At 43.0% G+C, this 27,142-nt stretch overlaps 1 protein-coding gene across 6 annotated transcripts in view; it reads left to right on the top strand.

Moving 5' to 3' along the window:
- Nucleotides 1-27,142, top strand: part of LOC126281896 (ankyrin repeat and death domain-containing protein 1A-like) — a 713,288-nt gene that overhangs the window by 349,778 nt on the left and 336,368 nt on the right. The window lies entirely within an intron of this gene.

Genomic DNA, 27,142 nt, shown 5'->3' with positions numbered 1-27,142 from the left:
TCAGGTTTAATCTGTAATCGTAAACAGCTCTAATTTTTTAACGATCACTACACGCGGTGCTGGTATTAAAGTAATATGTTCCGTCAGTTGTCGGAGGTTTAGCAATAAAATAGAATCAAATATGACGTACAGTGCTTTTTATTAGAGCGTCTTTCCTCTGGGTATATTTAATCTTTCTGAGACAGTCCTGCGACACTTGAATAATATTACGAAGAACCAACTAGCTCTTGATATACAGTATCTGATTTTTATGTGGTAATGAGTGACCTTTTAAATATCGCGCATGCATCTGCACAAATGCCAATTTTTCCACAGGTAATTCTGCCGCATATCTTTCGCCCACCCTTGTGCTCATTGCAAGGGTAGATTTACTACGAGGATGGGCGCATGATACACGGCCCAGATATCAGCGAAAGAATTTTTACTCGCAGGGCTGCATGCCCCAAATCAAGGAATTAACAATAGGTCACCATTGAACTTTCTGCAAGATGGTCAGAAACAGTCTGTTTAGCTTCTCAGAGTGTTTGCAAGATAGGTTGTGTTGAGAAATAATTGTCAAGAAAAAAATTCGATACGTAGCTCCGTTTCAGAGTTAATTATCATTGATGGAAGCCAATCAGAGCGTAGATTACAGTGGTCCGTCAGACGCTATTAGTGCCAGTTGTCCTCATAGAGTAGCTGATAGCTCTGGAGACTGCTCAACCTTTGGCTCTCGATCTACCGTACCTTGTCCACTTTTTTTTTAAAATCACTGTCTGGTTCGGTTTTAGGAAACTACATGAAGCACAGGTCTGGCGACACCGTCTCTGGCGGGCCTCTTCAGTTAGCGCGCGCAATGGCCTGACTGCCTAATTTCGATGCTGATTGAAACTTCCTGGCAGATTAAAAGTATGTGCCGGGCCGAGACTTGAACTCGGGACCTTTGCTTTTCGCTGGCAAGCGCTCTACCAACTGAGCTACCCAAGCACGACTCACGCCCCGTCCTCACAGCTTTACTTCTGCCAGTACCTCGTCTCCTACCTTCCACACTTTACAGAAGCTCTCCTGCGAACGACGTTCGCCCTTCCCTTGACCATCGATCTTACTTTCTAGTATCAGTTGTGGAACGACAAATTTGATGTTCCCCAAGACATGTCACGGGTTTGCAGTTTTCTTGTTTCTTAAACCTTTTCGCTGTTGGTATATTCGTAAAAATACATCGGTGTTAGTTATTTTTGCATCCTGCGATAAATCCACGTTTTAAAGACTATTCTTTTCTTTGCTGTTGACATATTTACTGTCCATTATTCATAATCTGTAGAAGTACACCACCAGATGTAGCATCTTACAAATCGTACTTTAAAGTTTAGGTCCAGATTTGTATTTGTCAGAATTTTCTTGAAATTTGCGCATTCTGGGCGTTCTTTGCGCATTTCTTGTCAAGTATTTACATAGCCCCAGACCTGAGAGGTATCACGTGTCTTCGGAAAAATACTCTAATAATGAATATAAAAATAGGGATGTCGGTCATCAACTATGAACAGCATAATGAAGTATTATTGTGGCGACGATAGTCACAAATCCAACACCCACAACAGTAGTACAAGCGTATAAGCCGACTAGGACCATAACCGATGAAGAGGAGAAAGAATATATGATGAAATAGAAGAAATTATTCAGAGCGTTAAGAGAAATAAAAATTTAATTGTTGTAGTTGATCAGAATTCGGTAGTAGGAAAGAGAGTAGAAAGAAGATGATGCAGACTAGTTGAATTTTGCGCAGAGTGCAAACTTAATCGTAGCTAACATTTGGTTTTATAATCGCGAAAGGCGGCTGTATACGCCTTAGAGAGAATGAGATTAAGAAACTAGGTTTTACTCCAAAAATACATCTAGGAGTAGATGTGGATTCTGACTATAACTTATTGGTTGTGAACTACAGATTAACACAATAAATTACAGAAAAGCAGGAAAATGAGTATATATACTTACGGATAAAAATCGCGCAATACCAAAGAAATAATTAATGTAGAGTAATGAAATTTCGGGAATACATTTGTTCGGGTAACACGTTTAAGCGATCAACATTGCAAGATTGCAGGTTAATGAAAGCGCGAGATAAGAAATTGCTAATGTGAAATTCTGATAAAGTAATAACAGGTGTAGCCGAAAGAGTGTTCAATGTAATCATGCAAAAATGCATCCATTGTGTTGTATATGTGCCAGGTGTCGGTTTTGCAATCCTCCCAAGTATTTCAGCAATATTGCACAAGGAGTCTCCAGCTTCTCGTAGCCCTATTGCGCAACGTCTGTCACACTCAGTGAGATGCTGACAACGGCGTCTTTTTGGCCTTAAAGGCACTCTTGATTAACATCAGCTCACTACAAGCAATCTTAAAGTCAACTAACGCTGACGATCATTACAGCATGGTCCACTACCAGCACTCTTAGGCTACTGGCACGACATTTTAATGGACAGCAACTTTCAGATGTAGCAACACGCCTAGTAACTTCGTTTATGGCGCAAGACCCTTTCTTAGTGTTGTGATTTTTTTCCCTTCAGTGTATGACCCCTCCGACTTGAAGCAATCGACCGTTGGTGAGAGTTTCAAACAGATCATTACATAACTATTGAGTAAAATAGGGGAAACTTATACAATGAGAGATGTATGGATAATTTTGAAGTCGGTCGCTGTGGCCGAGCGGTTCTAGGAGCTTCAATCCGGAATTGCGCTGCTGCTACGGCCACAGGTTTGAATCCTGCCTCGCGTATGGATGTGTATGATGTCCTTAGGTTAGTTAGGTTTAAGTAGTTCTCAGACTAGAGGACTGATGACCTCAAATGTTAAGTTCCATAGTGCTCAAAGCCATTTGAACCATTTAAACAGATGATCATGACGCTTTTTCGATTACAGGCCACAAGTCCTGTGGGTACTCATTGTGCCTTTAATGCAGTTGTTTCCATAGCCATCTGAATCTCATGCCGTTGATCTCTGCTGATTCATTCGCCCTTAGGGCCAGATTCGCATCCCAAGGGAAAGAGAGTGTCCAGAATGTCCATCCGCTCCTCCAGCCTCTTTGGCAAGGCCGTTGGCTGATTGAAAGTGATTTCTTAAGCGGGAAGTCCTCGGCCATCAATTTTTATGAGTTTTATTCAAAATTTAATTAGTTGCGAGGTTCGAACCTCGGACCGAAGGCATTCTGATTACCGAAAAAGTCGCTAACTCAAAACCTCCTGTTGTGCATGCTTAATGTATTGACTGAATAAAATGGGGGATACACAAATACTCTCCCATTTCTTTATCTCTAAATTTCTGTATTCCTTTCTCACCCGTCGACTCGTATATCTGCAATCTTGTTTCTGTGCGAATTGTACATAAACTTCAGCTCCCACTGTTTTACCTCTGATCACTTCAGAATTCCAATGGGAATGCTCCATTCAGCTTTATAAAAGATTCCACCGGGATAATCTTTCCCATAGTCATCGATGAATAAAGCATCTACTTCGTCTTATAGTGGTCCATCGGCTTTCTTCCCATCTATAGCAGGAAGTACTAAGTATGGTCACCCCCGGTTTGCAGTTGCTTTTATGTTTCCATGGTAGACGGATGCCGTCTCCTTTTCCACAAACGTAAAATATCGTTTTATCTGTACATTATTATGGTAAATGTTTTCAGTATTTATTTAAAGGAGGTGCGGAATCAGCTGTTCTTTATCTTTACGTGCGAGAAAGCTCTTAACCAGGTTCGTTTGCCAGTCATTGTGGTGCGTTTATTCTGTTCTGTTCTGGCATATCTCCCTGTCTCTGTAACCAGCACGTTGCGTTTCTGATAAAGATTCAGAGCACATATCGGCGTCCACCGATAGCCATATGTCGACGGGGGTGGTGTTGCAGATACGGCTCGTATGCTAGATACTGCGTTCACCGACAGTTTCATTCACTCATAGCCGACTTCTCAAGTGTGAAGGCTGTCTCGGCCGCGACATTACAGTCAATTGTCTAACAACAGATTTTGTTCATGTTGGGAAGACCTGTGCAGCTTTCATTGCATGTATTTGCTGACGCAGCTAAATATGGAGATTACTGAGTGTGTTTTAAATACGTCTCTGCAACAACAACAAAATGTGTTTATTTTTCACAAAACGCGTTTCGATTAATTGATATATAACATTTGTAAAGGAACATATTTCCTATTTGGCTTCCTTTCTAGATCTTATTTACTATTTTGATTGCTTTCTTGATCCAAGTTCGTTACCAAAGTCACTGAGGTGTGAGTTTAGTTACTCTATTTTTTGATCGATTGTCGCACAAAGAAAGCTCCTTTCGCTTACACATTTCGGAGATATTTCCTCATTTGATACTACTGTGTTTTGCCTAATTCCAGACTGCTTTGTAGCACCACGCATCGTTCAGTAACATGACATGATATAGCACCTCTGCGTTCTCTGAATAATTCTGGCTAAACGTGTCTTTGCGTGAATTATTTTGCCAACTCACCCGCTAGTTTTGGTTTTCATTTTATCTAAAAATGTTCGCTTCATGTGTGGCATGTCATACGCGTATTTCGTCGTTTCATTATCTTCTATGCGTTCATTTAATATGCAAGTGAATTGAAGGAGTTGCAGAAGATCTAGTAGAGGAAGGAACAGTGAGCTGGTGTGAGACGGAGAAAAAGGGCAGTGAGAGAGCGAGAGCGAGACAGACAGACAGAGAGAGAGAGAGAGAGAGAGAGAGAGAGAGAGAGAAAGACGGAAAGAGGAAGGGAGAGACAGACAGAGATAGAGGGATGTGGAAAAGTTTTTATTTTGTACGTGGTTTGTTGAATGATTTTGTCTAGCGACCGGTTCCCAATATCTATCACTAGGCTTGCATTCGGGAGGAAGACGGTTCAAATCCCCATTCGACCCTCCGGTTTTAGGTTTTCCGCTATTTTCCTAAACGGCTCCAGGCAAATTCCGGCATGATTCTTTGAAAAGGGCACGACAGATTTCCTCGTCCATCCTTTCGTAATCCGAGCTTCTGATCCGTTTCTAAGACGCCGTTGTCGACGGGACGTTAAACTCTATTATTACTCCCTCCCTTTTCTTGCAATATTTACCTGGTCATGAAGAAGGTCTTTATTGTATGTCACTGTTTTCTGTATTCGCTAGTTTTATTGAAAAGTCGTCAGACGTCTGATTTTATGGATTTTCATTATGCTCATGTCTTTTCTTATTATGCTTGGCCAGTGATATTCCTGTTTAAGGTGGACTGAAAATGTTGGGTAGCAATAGTACGTACTGTATTTCCATGGTCGGACGTGCTTTTTAAATCTTTTATCAAACGATCTGCCTGTCACCCAGATGTAGATTTAGTCGCAGTCCCTGCATCTCAGCTGGTTGAAACCAGGCTGCTGGTATCCTTCGGATTTCGTTATTTGTATGTTATTTTGGATTGAATTATTCGTTTTGGAGACTGTTTATGATATGCTTCGTGTTATGGGTTTATTGTGGTAGGTCACTGTACGCTACAGACGGATTGAAACTACCTTTATTCATGTACCTCGTCACAGTATTTATAAGTGGCATCACTGTTTGCTGAACTACCACACATAAACATAGATTACAAATTATTCAGCAGTTACCTGTTCACATATTTACCAGCATTAGCAGGTATAAGGGTAGGGAAGCAGAGAGCTTGTAACATGTAATTCCCGGCGGCGCTCACCTACGAGGTGGAATCCAAAATTTTCGGGACTGGTGCTGCCATCTCGAAAGTAGGAGTAGTAGATCTTTGCACCGTTTGGTGACGAGAGCTGCATATCTGATGAGTCAGTGTGCGGAGTCGCCTTCAGCTCAGAGATGTGGTACATCAACAGTAACTTCTGTAATACTCTGTGTTTGGTGTGAGGCGATTTTACGATGGATCAGAACAGCACGTGTGTATAAAATTCTGTGCGAATCTCGGGGAAAGTGCTACGGAGATCCTTGCAATGATTCAACAAGTATTTGGGGGACAGAGCATGAGCCGTACATGTGTGTTTGAGTGGAATGCTCGGTTCAGGGCCGGCCGTACAGAAGGCGAAGATGATGCTCACACTGGAAGGGCCTTTAGGCGCACAACGCCAGACATTGTTGCCAAACTTCAACAAGTACCAAGGATGTTGACTGCCGATCAGAAGGCACAGCGTGTTGAAGTGTGCACGGACCTTCACGACACCGCATCTGATGATCCAACCTTCTTGGTATGGGTTATCACTGGCGACGAGAGCTGGATTTACTTTTATGACCCAGAGACAAAGCAACAATCGTCCCAGTGGAAGAGCCTGGGCTCTCCAAGACCCAAAAAAGCGAGACAGGTGAAGAGAAAAGTGAAAAGCATGATCATCGTTTTCCTTGATACCAAGGGAATTGTCCACAAAGTATACGTCCCACCCAAGGAACTGGCTGCTGCATCACGACAACGCGCCCTGTCACACATCCTTGCTCAGCAGGACCTTTTTGGCAAAAAACAACATGGCGGTTGTACCCCAACCACTGTACTCGCCAGATTTGGCAGCTTGCGACTTCGCGCTATTCCCAAAACTGAAACTCAAGTTGAAAGACCTTCGGTTCGATACCCTAGAGAGGATTCGAGAAGCATCGCTGGTGGTGATAAACACCCTCGAATAAAAAGGACTTCCAGAAAACGTTTGACCAGTGGCAGAAGCGCTGGGACTGGTTTGTACGTGCAGATGGGAACTACTTCGAGAGTGATGGTCACTATTAGTCCAAAGGTAAGGTTTTCAACACATGGTAGGACCAGTCCCGAAAATTTTGGATAACACCTCGTATATTCTACTCGGACTGGCTAAAAGACCTGCGGGTGGTGTAATGCAGTAGAGCTGCTTGGCGCTTGAGGAGAACGGCGGTGAACCTCGTGTACGTGAGTGGTAAGTTCTGAGCCTGCTGGGGCGTAGGCCTTTCTGCATGGCACTGAGTGATCCTAAGTGAGAGATAAAAGCTTTTTCTTCCTGCATGCAAACAATTGATAGAGTTCGCAATTCTATTCCATGTGTCTCAATGTTTTCCAGACGAGTGTTACAATTAAATGAGTGTGCAATAAAATGTAAATTTAAGTATGTTGCTGCTACAGGGCGCAAAGCCCATAACTGTTTCCCACCGAGACACATAAGTTTGAAATTTTGCTGAAAGCTGCCTACAACCTTCCTCTGTAATGGCAGGAAAGGGGAGCGCCCTGTGACTTCACACTTGGGCTCGCCGATGTTTCAAACAGCAAGGTGTCGTAACATGCGAAAAACAGGCCGGATCTCACCAGTCAATGTTACGTGAAAAGTGTGTTAATGACGTCAAAGTGGCACCAAACTTCACCACAGTTCTTTCCAACAACACCGTCGACGTGTGACACGATGGGAAGGTCGTCACAGCCCCTCTTACCCATATATCACCTCTTCATTTGACGACTCTGCAATGTAACAGAGAACAGCGACTCCCAGCGTTGAAATCACGTGGTTTTGTTGTGAGTGGCCGAGGAAAACAGACCCTCGTGGTCGCACCTTGCACACCAGAGCAAAGATTGAGGTCACTCTCCACTCCAAAAAAGTGAGATCATTTTCAATTGGAGTACTAGCCCACGATGTCCTTCGGAGGGATTTAAGTTTGATGAATGTATCAGGAGTATCAATTGTCGAGAACGTCTTGCTCATCATATTACAAACTGTCTTGTCGACGGCGAAATATGTGGAAACCATTCTACCACCAAGGGAATGGATAGTTTTACTGACTTCCTTTACGCCAGCCCCTGAACCATTCTCGTGCCGATTCTGAGCGGAGGAGTATCTGAAATGTTTCCGTAGTCCACCCATAAGAAAGCGCGTTCTGATCTCGACCCTAGATGAGCCAAAAGAAGGGCGAAATATGAGTAAGAGGGGCTGTGACGACCTTTCCACTGTCGACACGTCGACGGTGACGGCGGGCAGAACTGTGGTGAAATTTGGTGCCAATATGACGTCATTAACGCACTTTACACGTCACATGGACTTTTTATGGGTGTGACGATACCTTGTGGTTAGAAGCGCCGTCGAGCCCGAGGGTGACGTTATAGTACGACACGCTTTTGCACCTTTACAGAGGAAGGGAGTAGGTACATTTGAGGCAAATTTCACACATATGCGTGGCAGTAGGAGACAACAACCGACTTTCGAAAAATTGAGTCTTTAATTCCGTTGCGCAGTGTAATCGCAGCCATTCTTGCTCACTTCCAGTTTGAATTATGTTTGTCATGCAGATGACAGCAGATATTATCCGCGTTTTAAAACTGAACGTACAAAAAAAGAATAACTATAGAACAGTATTTTCACTAATTCAGAACTTGACAAAATACTGAAAATCTTTCTGAAATTTATTTAAAAATTGGAAAAATAATGAGAAAAAAACCACACATACACAGTGCTACCATTCCTCAGCCGAACACCCCCACTCCACTCTTACCTTCTACAATTCACACGACCCTCTAGGCAATATCCTACAGTAACCAAACAAGTTAATGTGCACTGTGCAGCAAGAATGGTTATATAAGGAGAAGTGCAAAACTGTGTAAGGTGGCTATAATTTCGCACCTTACAAGCACTCATCTACATACTTTGCCGTGATTTATAACCGGAATTACCTATTATTTGGTAGGTGGTACGTCGTATACATGAATATTTAAAGAAGAGTAACATTTTCACGTACACCTTGTAAATAATTGTTAGTGCTTATTGCATGAAAGGTGACAGAGTGTCTGTATTATCAAAATGGCGTAATGAATGATTGCCTATACTAGTAGAGGTTAGAACGCCAGTGGGAATGAAACGGAAGGCGTAACTCAAGCCCTAGGTGGAAAAGCCCGCAGAGGTGTGTTGGTCCTGTTTCACCAAGAAGTGCCAGGATGGACGGTCTGGGCACTTGCGAGCTGAAGAACAATACAGCGATGGCCTGACGGTATTGTAGCGGGCCCGGAAGGATAAGCGGATAATACTTTGGAAACTCTGAAAATCTTGGACGCAGCTGAGAGGAACGAGGAAGCGTTTCCTCGCAAATCGCAGGCTTGGTTTTTCCCGAGGATTGTCACTCTGAGAAGCATACCATTGTATGATTACAGGTATTTCCTCGCAAACTTTCCGCACTGGACGACAAAAGACTAAAAGATGGTTGGTCTGCGTTCGGAAGAATCTCTAGGGAGGGAGAATATTCCGTGCTTTCGAGATTCGCCTTCTGTGTTTCGAGGGAGGGGAGCCGAGTTATGATGGGAAGGCAGCGATGGAGAGAAGATGTCCTTCCGTTTTGAGCGTCCGAGTTTGACAGTTGCTCAGTATCAGCTTTCGTTGGTACAGACGGACTTGCTGTCTTTGCTCTAAGGAGATTTTATAGTTAGAATGGTTGGGTACTGTGCTGTAGCGAACTTACACGATTCTGAACCTCACATCCCGGTTAGGAGTCGTCAATGAGTACGTAGCATTCAGTGGTTGAGAGCACTACTTCTACCTATACTAACGTTGAGACGTTATCTGAACTTCGTCCTTCTGGCTCAGAGTTCGCGTTTCCCGTAGGTAGAACACAGAGAGGAGAAGACGGTGTTAGATTATACTAGTCAGCGGACTGTCTTTTGCCGTCCTAGTGTTTAAATGAGTTTTTTTGGTCTTTATATTTTGTGGCCGAAGTACTTCCGTCGTCGCAGACGTGTACGAGAACCATCACTCCGACGCACCGGACGCAGTATGTACGGTGATATAGTTAATTGCTTCTGCTTATTAGGGCTATAAAGCTTAACAGCTGTGAGAACGTAAATTTTATTTCCACTGAGGTTCCACACCACTGTAGATCATCTTTGAAAGTAGTGTTTTCTAGTGTTTGGTAAATAGATTATGACAATCGTCTCGCGTTAGTCTATTTATATTAGACCGCTTAGCCGTAAAAGGGGGCAGATTTGGGCAATTTATCAACCGTATTAGTTAGGAAATTCATTTGTATCTCTTTATGTCCATTGGACATTGATTTATAAACATTTCTAATTTAAAGGGGTTTTGATCTACAATAAATGCATAACCACAAACAGCATTTATCATTTGGTAGTAACGAGTTCCCTTAATCATTCATTTATGTTTATGTTGTAATTTGTATGTTAAAGACCAAGAAGGAGGTAATCAACATTAAGAGATCCTAAGATATGCTTCAGGGGGTAGTCAAACAGGCCCAAATCTTCATTTTCGCGTTCAGTATTTCCGTTGCGCACATTCATTTTACACCCGCTTGCAGTAGCATGTTGGAACTATGACATGCTACGAACTGTCAACATGCACCGTGTGCATCAAATGTCAACAGGGCAACCAATACACATACTAAAGGAACAGAAAAAATTGAAGTACGTGATGAATCACAACCTTATAATTGTAAACAGTTAATTTAAATGTGCTGCAAAGAAAAGCTTTATACTTCGTAATGAAATACGTATAATTAATAAATTTTCATCATCTTATAGGCCCCTGATAATACCCAATATAGGTAAGTGCAACATTTGCCATGAAAACAAAATAAACACTCAGTTTGCAAAAGATGGAAAATATACTGTTTTATTTAAGTGATACAGTAAATAAAAGTGTGAGGAAGTTTTTTCTGCAGATATATACCTACAGTGTTGGCTTATATTCACTGAAAAGCCATAGAAACTGGTACACCTGCCTAATATCGTTTGGGGCTCTTCGAGCACGCAGAAGTGTCGCAACACGGCGTGGCATAGACTCGACTAATGTCTGAAGTAGTGCTGGAGACAACTGACACCATGAATCCTGCAGCACTGTCCATAATTATTGAAGAGTACGAGGGGGTGGAGATCTCTTCTGCACAACACGTTGCAAGGCATCTCAGATATGCTTAATAATGTTCGTGTCTGGAGAGTCTGGTGCCCAGCGGAAGTGTTTAAACTCAGAAGAATATTCGTGGAGAAATTCTGTACGTGTGGGGTATCGCATTGTCCTGCTAGAATTGCCGAACCCCGTCAGAATGCACAATGGACATGAATGGATGCAGGTGATCAGACAGGATGCTTACGTACATGTCACCTGTCAGACGTGTATCTAGACGTATCATGGGTCCCATTTCTACATCTATCTACATCTACATCTATACTCTGCAATCCACCTGACGGTGCGTGGCGGAGGGTACCTTGAGTACCTCTATCGGTTCTCCCTTCTATTCCAGTCTCGTATTGTTCGTGGAAAGAAGGATTGTCGGTATGCCTCTGTGTGGGCTCTAATCTCTCTGATTGTATCCTCATGGTCTCTTCGCGAGATATACGTAGGAGGGAGCAATATACTGCTTGACTCCTCGATGAAGGTATGTTCTCGAAACTCCAGCAAAAGCCCGTACCGAGCTACTGAGCGTCTCTCCTGCAGTGTCTTCAACTGTAGTTTATCTATCAACATCGTAACGCTTTCGTGATTACTAAATGATCCTGTAACGAAGCGCGCTGCTCTCCGTTGGATCTCTTCTATCAACCTTATCTCATATGGATCCCACACTGCTGAGCAGTAGTCAAGCAGTGGGCGAACGAGCGTACTGTAACCTACTTCCTTTGTTGTAGGATTGCATTTCCTTCGGATTCTTCCAATGAATCTCATTCTGGTATCCGCTCTACCGGCAATCAACTTTATATGATCATTCCATTTTAAATCACTCCTAATGCGTAATCCCAGATAATTTATGGAATTAACTGCTTCCAGTTGCTGACCTGCTATATTGCAGCTAAATGATAAGGATCTTTCTTACTATGTATTCGCAGCGCTTTACACTTGTCTACATTGAGATTCAGTTGCCATTCCCTGCACCATGCGTCAATTCGCTGCAGATCCTCCTGCATTTCAGTACAATTTTCCATTGTTACCACCTCTCGGTATACCACAGCATCATATCACTCCAACCGCACACATCCCAAACCATTACAGAGCCTCCACCAGTTTGAACAGCCCCTTGCTGACCTGCATGGTCCATCGATTCATAAGGTTGTCTCCATACACGTACACGTCCATCCTCTCTATGCAATTAGAAACGAGACTCGTCCGACCGGGCAACATGGTTCCAGCCATCAACAGTCCAATGTCGGGGTTGACGGTCCCAGGCGAGGCGTTAACCTTTGTGTCGCGCAGTCATCAAAGGTTTACGAGTGTCCCTTCGGTTCCAAAAGCCCATATCAATGATGTTACGTTGAATGATTCGCACGCTGACACTTGTTTGATGGTCCAGCATTGAAATCTGCAAGAATTTGCGAAAGCGTTGCACCTCTACCACGCTGAACTATTCTCTTCAGTCATCATTGGTCCCATTCTTGAATCATCATTTTCCGGCCACAGCGATGTCGGAGATTTGATGGTTTACCGGATTCCTCATATTCACGGTACACTCGTGAAATCGTCGTACTTTTTTGTTGCCTCTGAGATACTGTGTCCCATCGCTAGCGCGCCGACAATAACACCACGTTCAATTACACCCAAATCTTAATAACCTGCCATTGTAGCAGCAGTATTCGGTCTAACAATTGCGACAGACACTTGCTATCTTATGTAGGTGTTGCCGACCGCAGCGTCGTATTCTGCCTGTTTACATATCTATATATTTGAATGCGCATTCCTATACCAGTTTCTTTGACGCTTCAGTGTAAGTGAATCGTGGTCGACAACAGTAAAAACAAGCAGAGAATCGATTCTGATACCACAGACCAATGCTAAAGATCTGAATGCTAGGGTGATTAAAAGCAAGAGGTACTGAATCGAGTGCCGGACAAAATATCATTATCATTCAAGTTCATCGAACGAAGGAAACTGTTGAGAGGTCATATACTAAGGGATCAAGAAAAATCTAATTTTTAAAGTAGGTAAGTATGTTGAGGATACCCGGGGCTAGATTTCAATGGATGTAGGTTGATGTAGCTAAGCAGAGATGAAGTGACTTGTACAAGTGCTGAGAACTGTACCCAAGCTGTCTTCGTCTTGAAGACCACAACAACTACGACGAATGTGAGAACGGAGGCACAAAACAGAGCTGGTACAACTGTGTCCCCGTAATGAGAGGTCACTGCATTCGCCGGGGTGACACAAATGTACCAACTAACGAGAGCCTTCGCCCTGCCTCATTAAGCACTTGTCTAGCTCCCTTACCTGCTGTTAACTGGGCCGCCGCACTCGGCTCCTCTGATGGAGTGCGGCAAACCACTTCAATAAATGGCGACCCTTTCACATGATCATCTCTCTAAGATATCTCACCAAATAATACAGGGTGTTTATGAATGAATATCGGGGTTTTAATGCTTTATAATATTTATTATACAAGACTTACAGTGATAAATGATATGTCAAATGACAGACCAACTCAATCAGTTTTATCAAGAACCTTATAAATGTTCAATGAGAGCACCATTTGTCACTCGGCACACATCAATTCTATAGCCGAGTTCTTTCGAGACGTTGATAAGTGTGTCTTCAGTGATTGTAGCAACAGCTGGCATGCGATTTTATCCTTTGGGCTTCATCAAGGATCGTGTGTACGCGCCTCTCCTACCAGCAGACGTCCCTGAATTAAGAAACCGGATTGAAGTAGTGGTTGGTACAATCACTGAAGACACACTTATCAACGTTGGGAAGAACTCGGCTATAGACTTGATGTGTGCCATCTGACAAATGGTGTTCACATTGATCATTTATAAGGTTCTTGGTAAAACTGTTTGAGTTGCTCATTCATATGACTTATCATTTATAACTGTAAGTTTAATGTAATAAATATTATAAAGCGTTAAAACCCAGGAATCATTCATCAACGCCTTGTACATTAAATAGAAAGTATGTAATTGTACAACGAAACGATGATCGCCGTGCTCTATCGCTAGACAGTATTAATTTTAAAAAAGGCACGGTATACAGTGAAGACCGCAAGCTGTAATTGCCATGCCCAACCTGAACACGCTTGCATATCCTGCCCCATCCTGCCCTGCAGTAATTAGGACATCTCTACGATCTCTGCGGCTCAGTTCTATTAAAACGTCGAGGGCGATTAGACGGGAATAATAAACAAATTGTCAATTGAGTCACTGCTCAACTCGAGTGTACCGGAGAAATTACAGGAAATATTACGAAAAGTTTTGAATTAATAAGAGAGGCGTTCAATAAGAAATGCAGCATAGTTTTTTGTCTGAAAGCGGGTTGATCTTATTCACGACGCCAATCTACCGTATTTTTCCTCACTGTTTTGGCTAAAAAGCCCTATTTCTCAACATAAGCTACGTTCAATGCGGCAGGCTTATGGCACCATCTACTGGGAAGGCCTGTATGCCCGCATCTACCGGTCAAAGTCGGAGCCAGCGTCTTGTTGCATCAATAATCTTCCCATTATCTACTTGTTCTTCAGTGGTCTTATCAGATGGGAATTAAAATGTGTGAGATCAGGACTGTACGATGTATGAAGAAGGTTCTATTGAAGTTTTGTTAGCTCCTATTGGGCGCGAATAGTTCAGAGTCCTAGAAGACGATCGCCATGACTTTATCAGCTCTTCTTGGAGGGAGAGATGGTGTGGCACAATTCCATCAATTGCCGTTTTGTTTCCTGCTCGAAGTGATGAACCGGTGCTTCATCGCCTTTCACAATGTTTGACAAGAAATTGTCATACACAAACAATACCGCACATATTGTCCTACATTGCAGCGAGGAACCCAACGGGCACAACCTTTTGAATACTCCAAATGGTGTACGAGTGTTTCAGCACTGCCAAGAGAGACATCCAGTTGTGCAGCGAGGTTTTTAATTGTGATCCGTCGATGACCTGGAATGAGAGTGTTCCCACGTCCCAACATTGCAGGAGTCACGGCTGTATACGGCCGGCCGGCACGTGGGAGATCAGACAGGTTTCCGAGACGTTGTTGCGATGATGACAGACGCCTCGCCCAAGGACTCGCCGTGCTTTTGTTCACTGTGAGGTCTCTGTAGGGCGTAGAAATTATGCAAGTGCCTATTAATATCTGATTTTCCGTCAAGAGAAACTCGATAACAACTCTCTGCTTGGGACACACCTCCGTTACAGACGCCAGTTTAAGGCCTACGTAAAGCGCCGACAACCATGATACTATAGGGGTGGAAGCGGCATCCCACAACAAATTCGGCATTTTTAAACCGAAACTGGCCGTAAAAAGAACGTTCTGTATTACTATTGAACACCCCTTGTATAAGGAAACGGATACTAAACGAGGGAGTTTCATAGAAGTGTGCTCCGAATTTAAACTTGTTGTAGATATTTATGTTTTTTATTTTTTAGTTACTGCTGAGCTTGTCCCCAGAGTACTCCCCACCAAACACGATACGGTAAACAAATAATTAAAACAAGATAATAGACAGAAATAAATTTTAAACTTTTCATAGAGATGAAGCACACTTCCCTCCCTAGGTTATCTTTACGACTGCTGCGTCGAGAAGGGCACCGGGCTACAAACTTAAATAACGACAAGACAAGTCCACAAAAAGCGGACCCCAAAGTGAATGAGTTAAAACACTACGGAAAAGAAGAAGAAATAATTATTCTAAAATTGTTATTATAAATGATATAAGTAGATTAAGTAAAGCGTCATTATATTGTCGCCTCCGAAACCGAATGGTTAGTATCGATGTCCTCGGTGCAGAAAAACTCAAGTTGGTTTCGCCGTGTCTCCTCACATTTTCTCCTAATCAGCGAGGTCTAGAACGACCACTTAGCCTCGTGAGGTCAAATGACGAGCTGCTTGAATAGCAAAGTCGACATCAGGATTCATCTACTGGCCATAACAGCTGGGGAAATTGGCGACATTATGATCACATGTCCAAGGATAGTATGTCGTTGCTTGTATTGCCTTCTAGGCGGTAGTCCACCAGTCCTTGGTTAGGAAGTATGCAATGTAGCAAGAACATTGCAATGTACCAAGAACATTGCGGCGTCAATGGAAAAATGTCGTGAGAGAGCGACAGTACTCGTACAAAAGTGGTATAGTAGCTAGCGTTGCTACCTGTGGGTCACGTAGTCCCAGGTTCGATTCCCGACTAGGTCGGGAGTTTTCTCCGCCCACGGACTGGGGATTGGTGTTATCTTCATCGTTTCACCATCTTTCGGGAAAAGTGGCGAAGACTGCATTGTGAAAAGATTTTGATGACAGCGCAGTTGAGCGCCCCCACAAACCAAATATAATCATTATCATCATCATAGTACGAAGGATATAAAGTCCGTGATATTGTCGGATATGACGGTAAGTTCCCTTGTGGAACACTCCGAGTTGAAATTCACGCTATACTATAGCAATCACCACTGTAAATCGATTAGAATAACGAAACGAGTCTGATACTGGCGGAGGTTCGAGTCCTCCCTCGGGCATGTGTGTGTGTGTGTGTGTGTGTGTGTGTGTGTGTGTGTGTGTGTGTAGGGACTCATGACCTTAGCAGGTGAACCCCATAAGGTTTCACACACATTTGAACATTTTTTTGAATTAAATGAGTGTGCAGTTGAACAGTTACAACACAGTTATTATCTAATGATGAGAGAAATAATAACTGGCTGCAAGCAGTTATTATTTATAACACAATTAGATAATAAGTTTGTTATAGCTGTTCCAGACCCACATTGCATAGACTTCTTTTCCCCCTCCCTTTATTCAGTCCGTTCATCACATTCCTCAATTTTTCTATATCACACAGTAGCCTTTTTGGGTTATACTTTCACCTAATTTTAATATTTGAATGTACCGTAGATTTATTTTTTCAGAGTCACTTTAGATATTACATTATGTTTGCGTTTTGTGTCGATATAGTTATAAAGTGTCACATATTTTGTACAGCAATCTTTGTACAGCTATGGATTCTCGCTGGTGTTCTGTGGACTATTTGTTTAGAAATTAAGTTATCTGACCATGGCACAGGAAGACGAAAGCCGGTTCGTAACGACCTATTAAGTAAATATTATTGTAGAAAACTAATACTTTGTATTCAAGTTGTTAACACCCATATTAGTAAGTGGGGTAGTCTCCACAGGAGGCTATGCAAGCGCTGACTGTGGCGTCTAGTCGGTCCTACAGATGGCGAATGCTGCACTGGGATACATTATTCCACTCCTGTTCGACCTGTTCATGTAGTTCTGCAACAGTTATATCTGTTGGAGCAACACGTCACCGTCTCGTTGCATGATTAGTAAAAGAACGGGTCTAACAACATGATAACGTAGCGAGCGCTTGTTAGCGTCCCCTCCAGAACACCAAATGTGAACGAGGCTTATAGCTCATTCCACCCCAGACCATAAGATGGGACCAGTGTGTCCTGGACGAATGCACGCTACGAGATAGAGCCCACCAGATCTACGTCATATGCACAAATGACCAACACTTGCGTGCAAACAGAATCTGCTTTAACACCGAAGAACACGGCGCGCCATTTCACCTTCCAAGTGATCCTCTGACGGCAAGAGTCGAGCCATGAACATCGATGATGTTGGAGAGGGGCTAGAGGCGAGCGTACCCGTAGTTACGCTACTAATAACCCGTTCGGAACAGTTCGTGTTGAAGCGTCTGGGCTCGCAAACACTTTTATCTATACTGTGGTAGTTGTACGACCTGCTGCTGCTGCCCTCACAATACTACGATCTCGGCGGGCGTCTGGGCTGAGTGGACGTGCAAAACCACGTCTACGCGAGTGTGAATGTTCACGTGACCCCTGATACCAGCATCTTTGCACAGCTGACACAGTACTTCCAATCTGTGTGACAGATCTTCGAAAGGACCCATCGCGCTACTCGGAAGGCCACAATTTGACCCCTTTCAAACTCGCCCAGTTGGCTGTAGGAGGCACGAGTGCATCACCGTGGCATGGTTGCCTCCTTGCATCTGTTTAAGCATAGGAGAGAGATGGGGTTCTGGCAGCTAAGCTTCTACGCTATCTGTGGGTGGACGGCTTTGAAACCATCGTCAATACAATCTACTATCCCCCAGGTGACAGATGCCGTCATCAGATCAAATTCGAAGTAATATTTCGAAGTGTGCTCTTTTTTTTCCCGGAGTTGAATTTCTGATCGTCGCACATCACGGTATTATGGGACTGGTTTTCACAGGGATATCCTCACTCGCTTCGTGTTGAAATTGGCAGCAGTCCAGTAACGGTGCTTTTTACACTACTGGCCTTAAAATTTCTACACCACGAAGATGACGTGCTACAGACGCGAAATTTAACCGAAAGGAAGAAGATGCTGTGATATGCAAATGATTAGCTTTTCAGAGCATTCACACAAAGTTGGCGCCAGTGGCGATTCCTACAACGTTCTGACATGAGGGAAGTTTGCAACCGATTTCTCATACACACACAGCAGTTGACCGGCGTTGCCTGGTGAAACGTTGTTGTGATGCCTCCCGTATGGGGCAGAAATGCGTACCATCACGTTCCCGACTTTGATAAAGGTCGGATTTTAGCCTATCGCGATAGCGGTTTATCGTCTCGCGACACTACTGCTCGCGTTGGTCGAGATCCAATGACTGTTAGCAGAGTATGGAATCGGTGGGTTCAGGAGGGTGATAGGGACCGCCGTGTTGGATCCCAACGGCCTCGTATAACTAGCAGTCGAGATGACAGGCATCTTATCCGCATGGCTGTAACGGATCGTGCAGCCTTGTCTCGATCCCTGAGTCAACAGATGGGACGTTTGCTAGACAACAACCATCTGCACGAACATTTCGACGTCGTTTGCAGTAGCATGGACTATCAGCTCGGAGACCATGGGTGCGGTTATCCTTGACGCTGCATCACAGACAGGAGCGCCTGCGATGGTGTACTCAACGACGAACCTGGGTGCACGAATGGCAAAACGTCGTTTTTTCGGATGAATCCAGGTTCTGTTTACAGCATCATGATTGTCGCATCCGTGTTTGGCGACATCGCGGTGAACGCACATTGGAAGCGTCTATTCGCCATAGCCATACTGGCGTATCAACCGGCGTGATGGTATGGTGTGCCATTAGTTGCACGTCTCGGTCACCTCTTGTTCGCATTGACGGTACTTTGAACAATGGAATGTGTTTCGACCCGTGGCTCTACCCTTCATTCGATCCCTGCGAAACCCTAGGTTTCCGCAGGATAATGCACGACCGCATGTTGCACGTCCTGTACGGGCCTTTCTGGATACAGAAAATGTTGGACTGCTGCCCTGGCCAGCATATTCTCCAGATCTCTCACCAATTGAAAACGTCTGGTCATTGGTGGCCGAGCAACTGGCTCGTCACAATACACCAGTCACTACTCTTGATGAACTGTGGTTTCGTGTTGAAGCTACACTGACAGCTGTACCTGTACACGTCATCCAAGCTCTGTTTGACTCAATGCCTAGGCGTATCAAGGCCGTTATTACGGCCAGAGGTGGTTATTCTGGGTACTGATTTCGCAGGATCTATGCACCCAAATTGCGTGAAAATGTAATCACATGTCATTTCTGGTAGAATATATTTCTCCAAGGAATACCCGTTTATCATCTGCATTTATTCTTGGTGTAGCAGTTTTAATGGCCAGTAGTGTAGAAACCCGTACAGTGAAAGGAAACTAATTTTCGAGGTTACTTTCCACCAGGACAGAGTACAGTAAAGTAGTGATTATCTTTCAAGATAGATTTTAAAAAATGAAATTAGTCTAAGCGTACCCTAGTAGCCTTTTAATTTGTGATGTTACTTTATTATGTCTCAGATGGTACATTGAAGAATATTAATTTTACCGTCTTCTGTAGAATGTAAGAAGTAACGTGAGAATCTTTGGAGCGTATTACAACTTCAGAATATTTCTTGCAGTGTCAGTTAAATAATATAATAAAATAGGAGATAACACTCCAGTTCACCGCTTTAGCGCCCTTAAAAAAGTATAGCGAATATCGACTTTAATAGGTCACTAAATGAGGTTGATAAGCTCTGGAGTGTCGTAATTAACTTGGAGTATTCCTTCTAACCAACGCAATTAATGCAGCTGGAGATATAAACTGTCTTCCTCGGGGCACTAACCAGCCTTCTGAGAACCGTAAATTACGAAAGAAGGGAGTTAGCTTTTTTTCTTATTTCAGACAGAATTTCTTTTGCATCAACAATCGATCTTAAAACGTTATAGGATGGTCCGAATGTGTCTGCGCTGTGTGTCAGCAAATACGTACTTGCAGTTCGTGTAAGCGCATAACACACATAAAAAAAATTTGCTTATTGTACAGAAACGAAGATTTGTGCATTGGATTCCTCACTTCAGTTTATTATGTTGGGCACAGAAAATTAGTGCGTACGCTGATATCCGCAATTCTGAACGCTTCACAGTTAAAATTTAAATATTTTTGTGGTGAGGGATCATTGTAAAAAGGGCAGTGGTGTAAACGTTACCAAGTCAACCAATATTTCATGAAAGTGTACGTGCTAAAGATAGGAGACAGTTAACCAGCATTACATCTACAGCAACGTACAACAAGAATAAATTTTTAATAACTCTATATAAGATCTAAACCATTTTATGATCTTCATTTCTTCAGCTTTTATGTCATTCCTTGGTTGCTTCTACTCGTACGCTTTTGAGTTGTGATTGATATAATGCAACTAAATAAAGGGATGTTTTGTTAGTGCCACACCCGGTTCGCTTCCCTTTATTTGTGAAGCTTCTGTATTGCAGTTTGCTTTTGTATGTAATAATTGCGTTATAGTGGGTTGGTGCATGAGTTAGTAACAGTTTTGTTTTGCATGTTGGCATTCCGGTTGTTATGGGTTAATTTACCGATTAATGTTTTTTATTTGTAGCTCACTCTTGCTATTTAAGTTTGCTTATTGTCATTTTGTCACTTGGAGATAGTGAGTGTATCTGTAGACGTTAGAAAATGGAGTGTTAAATGAAGAAATAGGAACATTTCCGACATATTCTGTAGGTGTTTAATAGAGGGAAGACAGCAGCCAGAAAAAATTGCACTGTATGTGAGAATAATGCCTTTGAACAGAGTACGGCAAGAAAATGGTTTTCTCGTTTTGAGGAGGTTCGTTTTAACACTGTTAACTCTCCACGTTCAGGGAGATATTCAAGATTTGAAGCAGATCGTTTAAATGAATTAACCAACAATTGTCCACATTAGTTTACTTGAGAACTGGCAAATGTTACGGACTGTGAAAGTTCACTATCGTGCGACATTTCCATGCAGTGAGGAAGGTTCAAAAATCGGATGTATGGGTATCCTACACTGTAACCCAAAATCATAAAAATTAATTAATGGCCACATGTGCGGATCTGCTTGCTCGCCATGGTTTCGCTCGTGAACAACACCGGCCATTCCTATGCAGCATCGTTACTGGTGACGAGCAATGGTCTCATTATGCTAACATAAGCCAAAGAAAAGAATGGTTGAGCCCAAACAGAGCAGCAACCCCCCGTAGTAACGCCTGCACGTATCCACAAAAGGTTATGTTATGCATCTGGTGGATCAGCGACGATGTGGTGTACTACGAATTGCTCCCCGAAGTTTAACCATCACTGCTGACATTTATTGTCAACAACTGAGAAGAGGTATTGTAGACGCAGTCCAAGAACGACTACCAGGAAGGCTTCACGAACTGATGCTACTCCACAATAACACCTGCCGCCATTCTGCCACACCCACAAAAAAAAAACTAAGCAGTAGTTGGATTGGGAAGTCATTCCGCACTGACCTTATTCACCGGATCTCACGCCTTCATATTTTCACCTCTTCCGCTCACTATCGAACATCCTTCAAGGCACTTCCTTTCCGGATGGAAATGCACTCCAAACATGGGTCGACCAGTTCTTCGTCTCAGAACCGCGTGATATATTCAGTTGCGGAATCTAAACGTTACTCCAGCGATGGCAGACTGTTGTAAAGAGTGAAGGAGACTGTACAGAGTGCACATGAAGTCTAGAAACACTTTCAGTTATTTATTGCTCAAGAACTAAACATTGTACAGATGTCACACCGACAGGTGTCAATACCGTAATCGAATTCTTGGCATACCCGTCCCAGCATGGCCTCGAGGAATCGTTAGCGCCAGGATTTCACCAGGAACAAGTCCCGCCCACTCACCCCGGGTCTTCCCCGGTCTTTGTTCGGCGCCTGGGCATCGTTTCAGTTGACCCACGTGGTTTAATGCGTTCAGCTGCACCCGCTCGGAGTGAATGTTAAATTAATATCTTGGTAGATCTTAAATTTTGCCACATAGTTAAAAGACACGTTACAAAAAAACTTTGACACTCGGCCTTAGCTGTGCCAGGTACTTCCACAGCAAACATAAGAGAAAACAATTTAGCACTGAATTCTTTAAGTACGAGAACTCAGTATTCATATGAATAGTCTATGAAGAAACATACTTCTATGTGAGGAAATGCGCCCAAAGCTACAACAGGAAAAACCAACCCTCAAATAATAGTTTTTTTGGAGAAAGAGGAACCGCAGTATACTTGACACTTAACTTTCAGAACTCAGATAGTATACGCGAAACAGGCATCAGTGTTCACTATAATTCCAGAGGGCATCAAAATTACTTTGTTCTTGCTAGATCGATCCAGGCTGTTTTCGCGTGTTATTCGCTGGATAGTTTTGTTGAAAAGTTTTAGGGGTGGAAGGAGAGCTAGCACAGCAAGAAGAACGTTTTAGAGCTGTGAAACAGTGCAGCATTAAATTCCTCTGTAATTGATCTGTGACAAACATACACACCATCATTATTTAAAAATTGTTTGAATGAAATTTACAAAATTAATAAATCTTTTGTTAAAAATAGACAGGACAAATAATAACGACAGATTATTTCCCTGAGACGTTTGGAACAGCATGTAGTACATTAATCACACAGAAACATCGACAATTCTTTTTATAACCTCGTTTATAAAGCGCAGGTATGGCATTGGAAGAATTTACAAGCTAAAATTCACTCATTACCCATGCAAATACTAACGAAATATGTCATATAAGCAAATATCGTACTGCTTTAGTTAGGCATTTCTACTTTATGGCATTCTTATATTCTTTAATTTTCGCGAGTTACTATGAGGGCCTACATAAACAAAACGACCTTGCCTTATTTCTATATAACGTTGATTTTAGACAACAGAGTTAGTCGCCTGCATCCGTGGCTTTACTACCGACGTGACAGATTCAAGACCATTGTTTTCGCATTGTATGTTTGCTCTGCTGTTACCCTCAAGTAAACGTATTATAATAAGTGAATTACTTAATGAAAATTTGTCCTTATTGCATTTAAATAACATCACGTTAATTTTTTGTTTTCTATTACCGGCGATGCTATCAATTCTCTATAAAAAATTTTATTTCTTTAGTAATGCAAATTCATGTTATATTACCATCTGGAACAACTTAAATTTCTTATCATTACTGAATTTCATCACAGTGTAACGTGTGTTGGACTGTGACGATAACAACTTTGTTGTAGCCTCCCAGTTTGCGGAACTGGCGGCTGTTTAGGGGAGGGCCTTACACTACGGATAGCCATGGTGGGGGGGGGGGGGGGGGGGGGAGAGGGGGTGAATGGGCGGGACTTGTTCCGGGTGAAATCCTAACGCTAAGGGCACGTATGGCATCGTCGACTGTGGCCGTCGCTTCCCGTATTCTCTTCCGGAGCTCTGCTACATGACAAGGTAGAGGCGGTACATACACCAGATCTTTAATATGTCCCCACAGAAAGGAGGAGGCACACGGAGTGAGATGGTGGTCAGGGAGGCCATTTCATGAAACAGCTGTCGCTTTCTGTAGCACTGCCGATCCATCGATGCGGCAGCTCCGTGTTCAGGTACCCACGAACTACGCTGTGGCGGCACACATGGAGGGTTTCTCTTCAAAATGACATATGTATGATATCTGTACAATATTTGGTTCTTGTGCAATAAATAATTGAAAGTGTTCCTAGACTTCATGTGCACCCGGTATTGTTGATGATTAAAGTCTCTATTACATGTGTCTGTTGTGTTGATTGAAATTATGCAAAAACACTATGAGCTTAAACATCAACCCAATATAAATTACAGACTTGTTACTATATAAAAGTTGTTTCTGCTTATGTTTTGTGATCTTATTAGTGCATATTTGCCGACCTGGAGTTGGATACTCCGCGAACGATTTTCAGCCTTTTATCAACACATTTCAACTTAACACCTCACTTCCACTGATCACTGTTTCTAAGTTACTTATATATTTTTTGCTCTCCCCCCCTCCCTCCCTCTCTCTCTCTCTCTCTCTCTCTCTCTCTCTCTCTCTCTCTCTCTCTCTCTATCGCTATCTCTCTCTCCGTGTGTGTGTGTGTGTGTGTGTGTGTGTGTGTGTGTGTGTGTGTGTGTGTGTGTAGTATTTTTTTAGTTAGTTTTCAGTTTGTGTATGTTCTACATCTCAGTTCGTTATTGTTTTTGTGGATAACAGGATCAGTGAGTTCTTAATTACCCTGATTTCGTCATTCATTACTTTCTTGTGATCCACTCAGTCAAAAATAATCAACTACTGAATCATGCAGTGCTACAGAGAAGACTTTGATGCATGGTTTGGCGGAGGAAGTTCCGTAAGCTATTACTTCCACACCTCATGGCTAACATCAGATTCACTTTCATCAGTAAATTTATTTTAAAACATCTAGGGTTAAGATTCGTGATAGCACAATAGTTTTTCAAGGTATCTCTTCGCTCGTGGAGAACAACTCCGCTATTCAAATGATCGTTGATATCAAAATTGTTTATGGTTATCTTGCCAATTTATATTGTGAAATCAACGTTGTTGTGTTCAGTCTCAAAACACATTCACATACTGGTAAACTCAAAAGTAAACAGTATTCTTGAAAGATATATAAAATTTACGCTAAGTTGACAAAAGTCGTGGGATAACTCCTAATATCGTTTGGGCCTAATTGGCAGCAACTCGACATGGTATGGACTCAACAAGTCGTTGGAAGTCTACAGTAGAAATGTTGAGCCATGGTGCATTTGTAACCGTCCATAATTTCGGAAGCGTTACGGTACAGGATTTTGTGTAGGAACTAGCCTCACGCTTACGTCCCAAAAATGTTCGATGGAATTCATGTCGGGCGATCTGGGTAGCCAAATCATTGGCTGGAATTATCCAGAAGGTTCTTAAAAACCAATCGCGAACATGTGTGGCCCAGTGACATGGCGGATTGTCATTCACGAAGGTACCTTTGTTGTTTAGCAACATGAAGTACTTTTATGGCTGATTATGGTCTCCACGTAGCCGAACATTGCCGTTTCTTGTCACTGATAGGTTCAATTTGACCACACGATCCAGTGCAGCCGACGCCATTATGGAGCAGCCACCAGCTTGCACGGTGTTTTATTGAAAACTTGTGTCTGTGGCTTCGTGGGGTGAGTGCTACACTCGAACCGTACCATCAGCTCTCACAAACTTAAGTGGGGACCCGTCTGAACAGGGCATGGTTTTCCAGTCATGTAGAGTCTAACCGATATGGTCACCAGCCCAGGAGAGGCGCTCCAGCGAAGTCGGTTAAATGGTGCAAATGGCTCTGAGCACTATGGGACTTAACATCTGTGGTCATCGGACCACTCGAACTTAGAACTACTTAAACCTAACTAACCTAAGGACATCACACACATCCACGCCCGAGGGAGGATTCGAATCTGCGACCGGAGCGGTCACGCGGTTCCAGACTGAAGCTCCTAGAACCGCACGGCCACACCGGCCGGTCCAGGCAAAGTCGTTCTATAAGCAAAGGCACTCGCGTCGGCCGTCTGCTGCCACAGCCCGTTAACTGCTAATTCCGCCGCACTGTCCTAACGGTCTCTCATTCATTTCACGCAGTGTTGCTTGCCTCTTAGCACAGACACCGCTGCTCTCAGTTGTTAAGTCAAGGCTTTGTCTATGGTGAGAGATAACGCTTGGAATTAGGTGTTCTTCGGTACACTCTTGACACTGTTGATCTCGGTATATAGAAGTCGCTAACGATATTCGAATGAAATGTCTCACGTATCTCTCTCTACCATTCCGCGTTCAAAGTCAGTTAATTGCCGTCGTGCAATCCTTTTCATATGAATCACCCTCAGTACCAGTGACAGTGCTGCCAATGCGATGCCTTTTTATATATTGTGTATGTGGTACTACCGCCATGTATATGTCGCCACCCCACGTCTTTTGTTACCTCAGTGTACATTTCATTCACGAGGCCCGCTGAGTTTGAAATATGTTGCTAGGCTTCGAATTTTTTCCCATACTGCGTGAGATGCCTAATCTCCAGACAGTATTAGCGCACAGGATTGGTTTGCTGTTGCGAGTGTTTTCTCCTTTTTTTAAAAACAATTTTTCCCGGCCGTCAGATAAGTGACGCCTGAGTTGTTTCACAGTGGAGGTAGGAAACGCCTCTCTTTCCGTTCTGCTATTCATGCACGCATCCTTCCCGAGATGGCAGGAAATACCGGGGAAATGCGTTCACAATGCAAGGGATTTGTAAAATTTAGATTTACACGAGGGAGTTGAATATATTTTTCAGCTGTGTATGACGGATGGAATCACAATGCCGTAGCTTACTTCCGAATCCCACGATTTTTTTGTAATTAGCGACAGCTAATCCGGATTTGCTGCGAAGTACACTACACAGTGCGGAAGTAAACTTCAGTGAACAGCCTCCATATTCATGCTATTTTGTTACAGCCTAACTTGACTGCCTAATTCTGTTTCAAAACCAAAGACTAACTTTCAGAGCTTGAAGTCTAACACCATTTTCTCTGCATATAGTCGAGCATGCAGTAATAAAGGGTGGGCCTAGAGATTGCAAGGTCACGGAATATGATTCCAGTCAGACACGATAATTTTACAGCCCTTACACCAACCTCCATATCTCAATGATGTGAAGATATTCCAGAAACGACACGGGATTCGTATTTCAGTTTAAACTGTTGTTCTCGTTCCCCCAGTTGGATTACTGTGATAGTTTAAAGTATATATTCCCAGAACTTTTCTTTTGACATGGAGTTTTATGATATTCACATACGTCATTTATTAGTGCCCATAGACGATAGCTGTAACAGTAATTTTTAAGTTGTCAGTCCTGAAAGGAGGTTTTTGCAGAGCGTCGACAGTGACCCCGGATGGGCACAAAATATCGTACATTGCTGTGGAACA

Source organism: Schistocerca gregaria, chromosome 7 (genome assembly GCF_023897955.1).
Source record: "Schistocerca gregaria isolate iqSchGreg1 chromosome 7, iqSchGreg1.2, whole genome shotgun sequence".
NCBI classification, from domain to species: Eukaryota; Metazoa; Arthropoda; class Insecta; order Orthoptera; family Acrididae; genus Schistocerca; species Schistocerca gregaria.
This window is presented reverse-complemented; position numbering and strand designations above follow the sequence as displayed.